We start from the raw sequence: 15,508 nt of genomic DNA, 5'->3' as shown, positions 1-15,508 counted from the left end.
ACCTGGCCCACTCAAACCTTTTAATAAACATTACGAACTCAAATAATTGGGTATATGGACTCTGCTTGTTTATCAACCTCAATCACTAAAATTATAAAAATTCCTCACTAAGGTACTTAACGAATGCTGCAGTTGAACCACGGCACACTGACCATACGCTCCCCAACTATTTCGTTCAAATAAAACTCATTCTTCTCACACATATTACTCTAATTATTGAAGAGATCAAAACACAGGAACTTATCGAAACTGTGAGCAGTAACAAAGAAGGAAGATGGCCTCTAGACATATGTATCACATACTGTTTTTGCGATTCTCAAATAGCGAGTGTTAGAGAATCACTATTTGAGAATCACAAAATGAGATGTAATTAAAAATTCGCAAATATTTTGCGATTCCTTGGCATTCCTTAACTGCGACTCGCAAATTGCGAGTCGCAATTAAGGAATGGCTTCCTATTCATTCCTATGGGCCTAGAGGCCCATAGGAATGAATGGGAAGATATTCTCAATTTGCGAGTATCCATTAGATACTCACAAATTGTGAATGCCATTTCAAGGGTGCCATAAGGACACCCTGTTGCACCCCTGAAATGAGCATGTGTGCACATGTGGCACACTTACATGCCCTAGGGGTATGTATGTGCGCCACATGGCACTTTGAAAAATGCCAAAAAGTGCATTTTTCAAAGAAATTGCAAATTACCACCAACTTGAAGTTATGCGATGTAGAAAGCACCCAAGTTGCGCGATTTCTCCTCAAGAAATCGCACAACTTGGGTGCTTTCTACATCGCATTTAAGGAATCACAATTTGCGATTCCTTAAATGCATTCGCAAAATAGGGAATCGCAAATTTTGCGATTCCCTATTTGGCAAGGGCCTTTTGGGATGATACATCCCAAAAGGCTTTTTCCCGTTCGCAAACGGGCCGATTCTGAGAAACGGCCCGTTTGCGAACGGGAAATGGGCTTCATACATATGCCCCATTGTGTTTGTTGTAGTTGCCGCTGTGCGTTTGTAGTAAAGAGGATATGCGTAATATTGGTCTCCGTGCCCTGACAGAAAACTCAAGCTTCATTCTCCTTGTCTATTTGATGTCGCTCAGAAGTCCTCAGTGACAAACATTACCGATGTTCACTGTTACTCATCTATAATTGCGCCTGTTACGTTACATCAGATTCTAAATCAGTTAACTCACTGCTGTGTCGTAGTAGCAGTTGATAACAAATCTCGTTGCCCACTGTTGTGATGTCACAGAGGCCTTCCCGGCCAGACTGTTAGTACTCTCTGAGAGCCAGTGAGTGCAGCACAGCTTGTCTGCTTTGACTGAAAGCAGAAAGCACAGATACCAAAGGGGGAGGAAGGCAGGGAAGGTGGTGGGGGGTGGTTAAGAATGGCAGGTAAGGTATGTGTTTTTTAACATCTGGGTCTGGAAGGAGAGGGCAATTTTATACATGTCTCCCCATACTTCTTTGCTCTCATGTAGCAGTTCAAAGCAGGAGAAGATGATGCTGGGGACCATACATAACATATCAATTATATAAGAGTAAAAGGTGACTACAGGGATGTTTTCCACCTCGGTGGTCTGAGTGACATAATAGCTGACTCGCGTTTCGCTCTTCTTGTCTATTTGATGCCCCTCAGAGAACCTTGGTAAAAAAAATCCCCATAATTCACTGTTACCCATCTATAATCCTATATGTTATGCGTGGCTCGCACAGAGAGCCATTAGCGTGAATGACTCAATTCGAAATCCAGTAATTCCTTGATATGATGTGGCAACTTTGGTTATCAGAACCTGTTAAACCCTGTTGCTATGTCAAAACGGAATTCCCGGGGACTCTGGCATAGTTTTCTAAGAGCCTGCCAGTGCAAGGCTGGAACACAGGAAGCACAGCTTCTGGAAGGGAGGGAATGTACAGAGAACAGTGGGTGTGGGTAGAGTGAGGTAATGCATTTTTTTTCCAAATATGAGACAGGGAGGAGATGGTAGGCTGCATTTGGCTCTCCCATTTCTAATCTGCCTCTGCATAGCAGTTGGAAGCAGGGACATATGTTTTTGGGGGCTATACATAACATAAAATTATAGCTGGGTAAAAAGTGAATTAAGGGTTGTTTTTCACCTCAGGGTTCTGAATTATATCACAGACAACTGGTAATTTGTTCTCGTTGTCTGTTTTATGGCACTCAGAACCCATCAATGAAAAACATACCTGTAGTTTACCCTTATTAATCTATAACTCTATATGTTCTGTATGGTCAGAGCCACTGGACTAATGCAATTTTGCAGCCGCTGTGTTTTCTGCATAATTATGTACTTGCCGCATTTGCCACATATTCCATTAGCCGATGCATAATCTGGTATTCACAATAGAGGTTTCCAGTGGAAACCATACACAGGGCCGCTGGAACCATGTGGCAGAAGAAGACCAAATTCTGGGGCAAGGTTGGCTAAATGACGCAGAAAGAAAAGACAAATTAAGCAGCATAATTCGGCACATTTTGTAATAGCATTACTTCATGATTTTGTCATTTTAACACTTGTAAACACAATCTGGGCCTAGGGTTCACTTTATTAGTACCATTTGAACACCCAAATATAGTACTAAGTAACAGAAAGGGGACCAGTCACATTTTTGAGAAGGTCCATTTACTGCGCCACAACAAATGTTACTGCATTGTTAGTAACATGATCATTTTGAGGTAGAAACAACATTTGTTGTTAATATCTTCAGATTCTAAGTCTAGTGAGTCACTATAGTGACGTAGCAACCAGAGGGAAACAAAAACTATGACCCACTAATGCTGCCTAATAAAGGAATTCCAGGCAACTCTGACAGGGCATCTTAGAGCCTGTCTGTGCAGTTCTGGCTCTAGAACAGCTTTGGGAGAGGAAGGGGTCAGAGGGCACAGGGTGCTAAGAGCCTACAAGACCAGGAAAGACAACTTCTGGAAGGGAGGGAAGCCACAGACAATGGTGGGTGTGGCTGGCAGGTGGATAGGTATTTTTTTTTACATTTGTGACAGGGAGGGGCGGCCATGTGATGCGTGACTCCACCCTTACTTCTCTGTCCCTGTGTAGCAGCTGAAAGCAGGGGTAAATGATTTTTGGGGTTTTTCAGAACATAAAATTATAGATGGGTAAAGAGTGAATAATAGGGATGTTTTTCACCTCGGGGCTCTGAATTACGTTAGTCAACACATGCTTCGCTCTTGTCTATTTCATGTCACTCAGAACCCCTCTGTGAAAAACGCCCTTGTTATTCACTGTTACCCATCCATCTATAATGTTGTTACTCTTTGCATGGACCACACCCCCAGCCCCAAATCAACATGTTATGTTATGTTAAAAAGTTTTATAAAGCGCAACAGCTGCACTCAGCTAAGAGGCGTCCCGGCGCTAAGCAACAGAAGAGCAGTACGCACAGAACGCTGAATGCCTACATGGAAGGGAACAGGAATGTCTTGATTGCTTTCCTAAAATGGAGATAATTAGTAAGCTCTCGAATGTGGGCCAGCAGAGAGTTCCACAAAATGGCAGCTCTGTTCCGAAAAGAGCGCCCACCTGCACAGACTTTTCTCACCCGGGGGATCACTACCAAACATTGTCCCATAGATCGAAGTGATTGTGTGGGAGTATAAGGTAGAAGGAGATCAGACAGAATTTGGGGGGATGCCAGTTTCAGAATTTTAAAGGCAATGCACAGTGCCATAAACTCACTTCGCCTGGCTACAGGTAGCCAGTGAAGGCGACGGATAGCACTAGTCACTGGACATGCTTGCTAGGATGTTTTTCATGGGCACTGATTCCTCAAAAGAATCTTGCTGAACAGCCTTGGTGAGCAGGTGCTCTAACAGATTATTTTCAATGTTTCAAAAGCTGTATCTCTGATGAGCAGGTTTTATGGCAAATTGTTAAAGGATGTCAAAATCTACGCTGGCAATATGGTAGATTTTGCAATATCAGGAGGAACGACCTTGCCAAACCTGCTCTTTGTAGCCATGACCTTGAAAAGTCAACTGTATGGGATAACCTTCTCAGTGTCATGTGTGCACAGGACACAGTTTTGACCTTTGGTGACCTCCTCCTTCCCCTTCCGAGGAGGTTCAGCCCTCTGTTGGATAATGCCCCATCATCGAGTCACTCTACTTAGCCTAGAGGTGTCTGGAACTGTCCAGTCAGAACCTCCCTCTGGAGTCAAAGAGACTGGGGACAGTGTAAATTGCCTGGAGCCTTTTCTGGGGTGATTTTCCCCAAATTCAGAAGCACACACTTTTAAAACAATTTGTGAGTTTCCTTTGTTCCAGAGTCAAGTTGGTCCCCTTGAGACCCTCTGTATATTGGAACGTTTTAAAACAGGACAAGGGGCTGTTATAGTCTTCAGAGTATAGAGAATAGTTTATGCCATAGGGAATGTGAACGCAAACATGAAAATGTGACACTTTCATATACTATGTGCAGTACTCCAGAGTAATATATAACAATAACTCTGTTGCACTAGAATAGTAATATTTTGAAAGGATACTGCAAATGTTTTCATTCCCGGGGGTAAATGCTAGATATGACAGCTAGCTCCTGGCCTAAAATACTATACAAACATGAGGTCATTTTCCTCCTGTGAGGTAGGCTTTGTCCGGCTTTTAACAGTGAGATGGATCCTCAACCGTGCACGGTTTACAAGAAAGACTTTCTCTTCGGACCCTGGCTCCATCACTGAATTCAAAACTCACAGGTACCTGGGATCCTGAGCTAAGTATCCCCTGCACTGAAATAGGAACACGTTTGTGGGGTGGCAGGGAAACACTACAACACCCAGAGCAATGAAAGCTGTCCTTGATTTCCCTGACCTCTAATACAGTCTAGATCAGGGCCCTGCCAGACTTTTAAGATAACTACATTTATCTAAATGGGGATGTGCTAAAAATCTGGCATGGATCGGCACTCCAGGAACGACTTTGGAGAACCCTGGTCTAGACATCCACCAGTCTTCAACGAATTCGACAAATTCCATGCATGTCGTAATCCAAACGGGATTTTATAAGGTATATTATTTACAGGTGTCTCAAACAACGTATTCGATTTTTTTGGGTGATTTTTGCACCATGTATGCCAGATTTGAAGTTTGACGCTGTGGGCTTGTACTTGTTGCATTGTAGTTTCTTCTGCTATGCCATAGAGATCAGTGAACAAGATGATTCTCTTTTAGTTCACATTGGTTGAGGACCATTTCACCAATGAGTTCGGTAACATCTTGACATGAAAGACGTAACAAAGGATCATGATCAAAAGGTTCTGTGTCCTGATCCAGTGAGATACCAGGAAATGTGGCACTAGTAAATGCATTGCAATGTATTTGATGACAGGGACATCCTAAGGATGATTATAGCCCTGTGAGAAACATATTTTGGTGGCCCCTGTTGGGAACAGCTTATAATTTATGATCCAATTTCAGCTTTTTCATGCCCTCTTCGGCCAGGTCACTGACACTGCACAGGCCGATTGGTCCTATTTCTAAATGTGTTTTCATGTAAGGGTTAGCAAAGTGTGTTTACAATACTGTAATATAGCAGCAGCTCACAAATATTATTGTGAATAAGAGACCCACAGCGATTTCTCATATGTGTGGTCCTGTTTTGATCTCACAAAACCCCTTTTTATAGATGTTGCATGGTGTTGAAAAACATAAACAAAAAAATCCTCTGCAAAATGTCTGTAACTGACTCTCACACATTAGTCATATTAAAAATAAATTGTAGAAAAATGGTATTTAAAATGAACTCTGTTTACAAATCATTCAGGGCAAGACTGTGTGGAGAACAGAACTGGATGTATCCAGAAAGTCTTGGGCACTGGGCCAGAGCCCACCTTGCCAATGCCTTAAACCCTCTCTGTTTGATGATGGTATCCAACTGATGGCTGTGCAAACACTGCAGTGATCTGCTGATGTCACAACATTGCCGATGATGAGGAAGATAAAAATGTAAGTATGAAATCTCAGACGCGTTTATCATCTCAAAACAGGAAGACGCCAATATCCTGTCTATAGAGCATAGGTTCATTATCAGGTCAAGATGTGAAATAGCCTCTCAGTGTGTGGCCTCCACACTTACTTGGGGACCTCAGACTGAAGCATTATTTGTTTGACAGAGGAAGTTGGCAACATGGTAATTTCCCATGGTGTTTTCATAACTTCAGAGGCTAAAAACATGTTTAAAATGTTTGTCTCTGGTTTGGCATACATAGCCTTGCTTGATAAAGTTGTAGCTCTCAAGTCCTGGGTGGCCCCATCTCTTGCATCGGATGCAGTTTGAAATTATGGGCTGTTCTATTGATTAGCAGTGTTCTTAAAACAGCTTTGGTCTCTCCTACTAGGACTATAAAATAATGCCCTGAAAGGCATGAAATGGAAACACCTTCTCATTTCACTGTCAAGATTCTTAATCCATCCTTTTCTGTACAGTTTATGCTCATAAGCACTGTAGAGAAATAGCCAATATCATCAATTGTCATAATCTGGACCATATCCTTATCACGTAATCCTGGTTCTGTCCATCGTCAACTCCAGTCTTATTTTTCATTCAGGAAGGATAGTCACTTATCCAGTAATACAGGCATACAATACAAGTAGGAGAGTTGCAACATGTATTGAAACAAAACATCAGAGGGGTATAACATTGACAATTCCAACCATATTCTCTTCTCTGATACTTTCTCAGTCTTTGTTAGGATCTCTCCCTCAAAGTTTTTTACGTCACGCCTCCAGACCTTCCAGACATCACGTCAACTTCACCAATCACACAACAACTTTGTGGCCTCAATAGCCCTCTTCTGCTCCTCCCACATTTTCATCAGAACCTTTAGCATATACTAAAGTAAAACTCTGCTCTTAGAAAATCTGTTTTATGCATGTCCAACAATATGCTCTAAAAACCCACCAAATGTTGCAATCCACAGGGCAAATCAATCCTCTGGAAATCCTAAAAAGACAACCAAAAAAAGATTCTACCAGCTACCATATCTTTTTTTCTGTGACCTAACTCGCTACTGGAAGAGTCTTTAGTGCTATCAACTTTAGGGGTGGGAGGAACAGAATTCAGTGGAGTTATGTAAAAACTCAGCGAGATTCGCCAGAGTTTCGCAAGTGGCCGAATTTCGGTATGTAACGCTCCTTACACTGATTTTTTGTGCCGGTAGCTTGTTCCGCACTGTAAAATCAGCACAATTGGCATCTTGCACCACAGGATGCTTCTTCTTTCTGCCGTTTGAGTAGATTTTCTACTTGAGTGGCAGCATTCTCAACGCGTACGGTAGTGATCTGCCGCGACCAACCGTATTGAAACAATTTTAGCCGGGACTTGTCCTAGCGCTCAATATCTCTTGTTTGCATTTGTCAACTTAACTTTGGTGAGCTGTGTGCGGGAAAAACTCCGCCACACAGAAATTCATGGAGTTATTTTGGAACTCTGCGTTCCAGGCAGAGCGCGGAGTGGGCAAAACTCTGCCAGCAAAGCAGAGTTTACAACCCACCCCTACCGTGGATGAGCTCCCAACAAAAACAAACTCTGCGGTGTAGAACTTCTATCCAGTCTTTATTTAAAAAACATCAAGTAGAAAGCACACAGCCTCTGTACTTTTAGGAAGCCAATGAAATAAATGACTGGTTAGAAAACTACACAGGTTATAGGGAGACAATTAGTCCTAAGGGGCTCCAGAATTATAGAGAAAAAGATCAAGATAGAATTTATACCTAGCTGGGACCCAGAGTCCTCGGGAATAGTAGTTTTGGGAAGGGACCTGGTGTGTGGGCCTGGCTGGGGAAGCTATACGTTGCTTTGATAAGACACCAGGAGACTGAGAAATGCTAAATGAGGAACCCTCAGCTTTAGAGAATGGAAAAACGGGGTAAGCACTTGCCCTGCCCTCTCAACATCCCAAACGAGAGATATACTGTTCAGGGAACTGATAAACAATGTACAATAAAGGAGTTGTATGATATAGGCACGTATGGATAAACCACATGTACATCAAAAACGTTGCCCTAGCCATGAATGCATCTGAACAACGCATTTCTTTACTACACAATTTTGTGGCAAAGGTATGACTGGTAAAGGGATATGTGTGGTAAAGTTCACACCGAACCCTCCCCCTGAGCCCTAAAACCAATCCCAACCCCCCTGAGCCCTAGAAATAGCCCTGCCCCCGAGACCTTAATACTAACCCAACCCTATCTAAGCCCTAAAAACGATCCCAATCCCCCCAAGCCCTAAAAAGTACCCGACCTCCCAGTTCTAAAAACTACCCTGCCCCCCTTGAGCCCTAAAAACTTCCTCGAACCCTGAAAACAACCCGGCCCCCAACCCTAAAAACTATTCCCCACCCCCCGAAAACCCGGCCCCAGATCCACTTACCTCACAGATCCTTCCTGTTCCTGGGCCCACCCATCCCAGCATTTAGATCGCGCACATGCCTTAACCATGCATGTGCGTGGGTAAGGCATATGCGTGCTTACGGCAAGTGTGGTTGCGCTTGTGGGGAAACAGTAAACGTGACTTAGCCTGCGTTGTAAAGGCAATTTTCCCAATAAAGGTGATAGTACTAAACTAAAACATACAAACACCCGGAAACCAAAACAAACAGACACCCGGAAATTGAACCAAGGGTTGAAGGCTCCCAATCTCCATGTGAGTCTGCCTGGTAGAAATCACAAAAACAGGAACAAGGCAGAGCAACCATAAGAACATTATTCCCTTGTACCTGATCTGGCTCCTTATTCTAATAGACACTTTCATTTTAACCGTTACCTAGTGTCCCACTCCTTTGTGACCTGTGACATTCCCCATTTAGAGTATGTTATCACCACTGTTCAAGGAATTGTTTTGTGAACTTGTATTGTTGTCCGGTTGTGAATCATTTGTCAATGACATTCTGCCAAATTATGTTCATTGACACAATTATCCTTTAACTTGCAGTTTGGGGTAGTATGGGGTTGTATCGTGTATCACCATGGTCTCTTAAGATGAGAGACTGAAGAACAATGAAGAATATTTCATTTTCAAACCTCTGTTGCACTAGAAGAGGGGGGAAAACCAGCTAGACAGAGCCAAAGAGCTTCTCCTCCAACTGTTCCTTTATTTGCCACCCAAGCCTTGTATACTCCCAGGAATACACGTAGGACTTACTAACACCTGGATCACCTGGGCTACTTTTCGTATATCCTTCATAACTTGAACAATGCAATGTGACGAGCATGGACACCAAATGAAAAAGAGCCGTCAACGCCGAGTAGTAGATGTCTAAGCTTTCTCTGAAATAGCTGAACAAAAAAGCCCCCCCGTGGATTAACAGAATATACATTAAAAAGTGACATTGATACTCAAGACATCACTTATGAAGATGCCATTTCTTGGCGCCTTTGCACATTTGTAGGTTGACAATCAAGGTTTCCCCAACCAATCACACATGATGAGGATGTCGGGGTCATCCTGAAGTTAGCGTCCGACATCTACAACACATCTCGGCACAGGCAAAAAGAATAGAGCAAATATACTCCTACCACAGGCTTTTGTCCTCATGGGGATGGATTAGCTCATACTCAAGCCTGCTCTGGTTCTCGGTGATGCCTGTGCCCTCTCATGATGAGTCAACCACCAGGACAGCTTTAGCTATCAATGGAAGAGTGGGTAGATGCCTTGCTTCAGGGTGCTGGTATGACCTGGGGCTAGTACTTTATTGAGGAAATTGGGTGTCTAACAGTAGATACCAGTGGACAACATGACACGTACATGTGTGTTTACGCATGGGTGCTAAAGTGTAAACATAGCTACAAAGCGTTAGCGCTCTGTACAGAAAGCAAGGATACACAGGGTCGCCGACCAGGGTAAGAAGAGAGGTGAGCTACATGTATGACATAAAGGAGAAAGGGAGTAGTAGGTGGGGGTTGCACCTGAATGAGGTTCTGCATGGAGATTTCCACCTTCACCTATATGTGAAGTAAAACAGGGAGACAATTTTCTGGGTCAGTGTGGAAATGATGTTCTGCATCCTGGGGGACTAGCAGGGAAGGCCTATCACCTTGTCTTCTCCTTAATGCACTGTCTGCCCTCAATCCTTGAGAGGTTCAGACTGCAGGTGCTGTGTAGCCCAGTGGAGATCTTGATTGTGTGGGCCAGATATGGGAATGGGTGAGTTTAAAGATGATGTAGCAGATATGGGGAAGGGTGAGTTTACTGCCTTGAAGATGATGTAGCAGATATGGGGAAGGGTGAGTTTACTGCCTTGAAGATGATGTAGCAGATATGGGGATGGGTAAGTTTACTGCCTTAAAGATGATGTAGCAGATATGGGGAAGGGTGGGTTTACTGCCTTGAAGATTATGTAGCAGTTATGGGAAAGGATGAGTTTAAAGATGATGTAGCAGATATGGGGAAGGGTGGGTTTACTGCCTTGAAGATTATGTAGCAGTTATGGGAAAGGATGGGTTTAAAGATGATGTAGCAGATATGGGAAAGGGTGAGTTTACTGCCTTGAAGATGATGTAGCAGATATGGGGAAGGGTGAGTTTAAAGATGATGTAGCAGATATGGGAAAGGGTGAGTTTACTGCCTTGAAGATGATGTAGCAGTTATGGGAAAGGATGGGTTTAAAGATGATGTTGCAGATATGGGGAAGGGTGGGTTTACTGCCTTGAAGATGATGTAGCAGTTATGGGAAAGGATGGGTTTAAAGATGATGTAGCAGATATGGGGAAGGGTGAGTTTACTGCCTTGAAGATGATGTAGCAGACTTTTAAGGCAATGCAGTCAGGTACAGGCAGCTTGGGGGGTTAACTGAGGGTTGGCGTACAGTCTCTGAAACCTTTTTAATCCCTTGTTTAAGTGGATCATGTTATGAAGGTCACTCAGTGTGGCACATGGGATTTTGAGACACCAGAGAGCTTGGCATTGCTTCTGTTCGGTTGAGAAAGGACCCAAGATTGCACTGCAGTTATCATCTATTTATGAATGTGAGTTCTGACATTGACGCTTGTGTCCCTGAGGATTCCCTGGGATTCGTCACTGTTGATGGGCCATCCGGTGAAGCCATTGAAGGTGACTGCTGAGAGCCAGTCTTGCATGTGTTTTTCTTGGTTCTCAATGGGGAGTGCAAAAACTCTCTGTTTAGGGGATCAAGCTTCATGTAGGTGATCAACATCAAGGAGACGATTGCGGCAGGACATTCCTTCAGGCAGGAAACATTATTTCCCAATGTAGATCAGGGTATCATCTGAATTCTAATGAAACTCAATGATTCTGTTGGCCTGGATAACTCCAACTGGTAAAGTGTAGAGAATAAGCACCTCTGAGGACAAGATGAAGTTTTCGTCATGATCCGTGGCCTGCACTCACTGTGTATGTTGGGTAGGCACAGAGAGGTACTCACCCGAACTTTAAAGGTGCTTGAGTCTTCTGTTGCAGAGGTGGTCAGCAGTACACCTAGAGTGTAAGCATCACTTGGAGTGAGGCTTTTCAGCTGTGATGCCTGCATTGTATGAGACACGCAACTGGAATAAGACAAACTACATTTTCCAGAGCACAATTGGACCAGGCCTGCAGCACTTCCCAAGGGATGGCAAACCCAGCCGATGCTTAGCTTAACCTCTCAGTTATGGCAACCAGGAGGAAGGGTATGGGGTGAAAGTAGAAATGGCACTATAGTGGGTAGCTAGTACTCACTCTTAAATCCTACTCACATTCCTCCTTACCACTGAAATGTTTAAATCAATTCTTATCAAGGTGGGTGTGTTCTGGGTCAACACATTCTCAGTGTCCGAATTGACTGCCCGATCTTGAGCTTGTGGAGTAGCTTGAGTGGTGTCAAGAAAATGGAGCCTCAATGTCCTTCTGGTGGGTGTAGGACCCTTTCCTGGAGACAGAGACTGAGAAGGCAAGGTCTTCAACAAAAATGAGGCAACACACGCAGATCATGAGCGCAGCTATACTTTTTCCTGATTATATTTTCCCAGACTGCAGTTCTTCTGGGAACTTTAAAGTACAGAATCCTCCTCACCTGCTTTGCCACTTGGCGGCAGTGCTCATTCCTCTTTGACACTTGGATTGCATCCCTTATAAACTGTATCGCTTATACCCGAAATTAATATTTGCTGAAACACTGCACCACCCCATGAGTATCTCGAATAGTGCCTCTCTACTTTTTCCCAACGAGGTACAATGTACTTGTAAATGTTCACTATGTTCCACAGGGTTCCCAGTTTTCTATGAGGTTCTCCTATTTGAGTTACTTTTGAATACTGACTGTCTTATGAGTCCAAATCAGTCATACATTTTTTTGTTACACTCTTGTTACTCTTGTTTAAGGGATCTTCCAATGGAAGAAGGGTTTAGGGTCCAATCAATGTGGGAGAAAATGTCCTCGCTTAGGGCTTTATTAGCAGTGCCCTGGTGATCTAGAGTTAGATGCAAATGGGGTTTGTCCATGATTGTGGGAGTTGTGCAGATTAACACACTCCCTGGTAGCTTACCACATATACAGCCTCATGCATCAAGCCAAAATCCAGTCGGTAAAATACCGATTCGCTAATAGCTCCCGGTATTGAGTAAAAAATACCCAATCCCAATGCATCAACCCAAAAGCAAAAATCGCTATTTAAGGAATCCTTAAATAGCGATTCCTTAAATAGCGATAGCATTTAAGGAATCCCAAATTGAGATTCCTTAATTTAAGGAATCTCAATTTGGGATTCCTTAAATGCAATGCATGAAAGTTAAAAAATTAGCGAATTCGCTAATAGGGGGAGCAAATTACCATGAAGATGAACTGCATGGTAATTTGCTAAAAGTTTGAAAAATGCACTTTTGTGCATTTTTCAAAGTTTCATGTTGCGCACACACATGCCCTTAGAGCATGTGTGTGTGCAACATATGTGCACATATCAATTTCAGGGGTGCAATAGGGTGTCATTTTGACACCCTTGCACCCTTGAAATTGCATGAGCAATTTGCGAGAACCTACTGGTACTCGCTATTTGCTCATGCAATCTCCAATTCATTCCTATGGGCCTGGAGGCCCATAGGAATGATTGGGACGGCATTCCTTAATTGCTACTCGCAATTTGCTAGTAGCAATTAAGGAAAGTTAAGGAATCGCTATTTGAATAGCGATTCCTACATGCATAGCCTTTTGCTATTCCTTATTAGCGATTCCTTATTTTTCGCTAATAAGGAATCGCAAATGGCATTGTTGATGCATGTGCCCCATAGTTTTTTCGTGGTGAAATTTGCCTGGAGAAAGAGGAATTAAAACGTGCAGTAACTGGGAGTGCAACGTTGCATATTATGCCTCGTTTCTACCTTATTATCTTGGAATGAGGTAGTCATTTTCCAGTAGGCAGTCCCAAATCCTTCAGTATTGGATTTACCATGGTGCGAAATAACTGCTTGAAAACTCGATGGAACTTTAGTGCCAATTATTCTAGTAGGGAGTTGCATCAAGCAGAACACTCTGCTGAAAAGGACTGCTTTTGTTTGGCACTAGAATCAGATAGGCATTTTGAGGGATGGGATTTACCCCTGAAGAAGTAACAGGCAAGGAATTAGGTGATTACAAAAATCTTTGGAGACCTTTGAAGCCTGCTTACTTGGAGACGACCCTCTGGATTGCTGAAAGTCCATACTCCATCTTAGGATCGCTTGATCTTTGGTTGACTCACGCTAAACCTGAGGGCTCCCTAAATATCCAGATTATAGAGAGTTCCCTCAGAATTGGAGACAAGGCTCATTAAAAATGTTGGAAGACATGTTTCCTGATCGCTTTGAAAATCCGAAAGGATCTTTTGAAAGAACTGAGAAAACTATTTTGTCTTTATGAAAAAGAGGGCATTGCCTTGAAATCGCTCTGGAGGAGATGTCAACATTTTCTCTGTAAGACCAAGAAAGTCTGTTCTATCCAGGTGGTCAAGTGGCATGGTTGAGAAGAAGGATGGAATCAATGGACCACGCAAGGTACAGCAATTCTCAAGTGCCCAGGTGGCGTGGATGCTGCGGGCATGGCAAGAGTTAGGACCTGCTTGTTGGCATTGTGTCTGTAAAAACTGAAGACTTCTTTCTCTCATTCAATTTGTGGGTACCCTGACAGACAGAATAGCTGCTTTAATCTGCAGCGAGTCCGCTTGATGTATTGTTTCCTTCTATGGCCACAGATCATGAACCACAGACAGCCCAGAGAACCTTGTTCCATCAACCCTTGTTCTGAGGAGGAAGATGATGAAAACTGATGACTCTACAATCAGGATGGGAACTCTCATTGCGATGTTTCATGTGCACATCCACCACTCAGATTTCTTTTACTATCACCTGGACTTGAGTCTATGCAAGATATACTTCCTGCCAACTCCAGTGACTTGCTAGAGATATCTAAGTCTGCAGCTAAGAACCAAGTGGATTCAGGAGCCCATACGACCTTGCCAGACCCCCTGGGAACTATCAGGTGGAGGCCACATGCAAGAGCTCAGGTAGGGCCAGAAACCCTTTTAGTGGAAAGAATGCTTTTGACGCTGTCTCGTGGAAAGCCGAGGCCCCTTCGGACAGGTCCTAGTGTTAGATACATGGATCCGCCTCTGTAGACTCTAGTAGTGAACAATTGAGTACCTCAGTGTAAACCTTGGTGTTAGTTCCTGTGAGTACCTGTGGCTGGTGTTATGCTGCTGAGGCTCCTTGGACTGAGCTGGGTGAAAGGCTCAAAAAGAAGGTGGTGGCCACAAATGGTGGAGTGATCACAGTAACAAGCGAGCAGTTATTCCTCAAAGCAGCAGGTGTAGTCATTCTGAAAGGGAAAGATCCCTGAGACCTGAGGGGCTGGGTAAATAGATAACCATGAGGTATATTTTGTTTTTGTGAGTTAACCAAAGGTCAGGTGATCCTAAGATGGGATTTTAGTCAATCATAGAGGGTCTTCTCCAAGTAAGCAGGCTTTATTTCTGAGCAGTGAATTCCTTTAGTTCCCGCAGACGGAGACTGATCATTGAAGGTGATAATGTACCAGGGCAAGCAATTCTTCACCATTCTTGCAATAAAGAAAAGGCTTCTCCCTCTGACCTTCTGAGCCATGGAGCCCAAACCAGGCAGTGGCCTTACACAAGGCAAGGGAGCTCCCCTGCAGAGTATGATGAGGGACCCCGGAGTCTACCATATCTTACAGACATTCGTTGGACTTGGACTGAATGCCGGTCACAGCGCCGAGATGTCCCTTCGGGGCCGAGTCGTGCTATACCAAGAAGCAAATAACATAACATAACAAAGGGGGCCACCTGAGCGGTTGGGGGATTCTTGAATGGTTGGGGCCCCCTGTGCTGCGGGAGCTAGGGCCGCCTGCCTTATGCCCCTGAAGCCAGGCTCTTGCTCATGCGGTGTCTAAGATGGATCACAAGGTTGTGCTGCTCCAGTACGCTAAGCCTGAAAGTGATGTACGAGTGAATGCCAGGCTAACAACGACCTGCTGAAAGAATGTAAACA

The 15,508-nt window shown here is 43.7% G+C and overlaps 2 long non-coding RNA genes across 3 annotated transcripts in view; one reads left to right on the top strand and one right to left on the bottom strand.

The window, feature by feature from the left end:
- The window catches only part of LOC146797379 (uncharacterized), a 124,787-nt gene extending 118,820 nt beyond the window's left edge, over positions 1-5,967 (top strand). Inside the window, exon 3 of the long non-coding RNA XR_014968481.1 lies at positions 5,801-5,967. This is a non-coding gene — a long non-coding RNA (uncharacterized LOC146797379). The remainder of the gene's footprint in view (positions 1-5,800) is intronic.
- Positions 1-15,508, bottom strand: part of LOC146797378 (uncharacterized) — a 75,402-nt gene that overhangs the window by 19,730 nt on the left and 40,164 nt on the right. The gene's annotated exons all lie outside the window — the stretch shown is intronic.

The sequence above is a fragment of the Triturus cristatus genome, chromosome 9, assembly GCF_964204655.1.
Source record: "Triturus cristatus chromosome 9, aTriCri1.1, whole genome shotgun sequence".
Taxonomy (NCBI): Eukaryota; Metazoa; Chordata; class Amphibia; order Caudata; family Salamandridae; genus Triturus; species Triturus cristatus.
The sequence above is the reverse complement of the archived record's forward strand: the minus strand, read 5'-3'. Positions and strand labels throughout refer to the sequence as shown.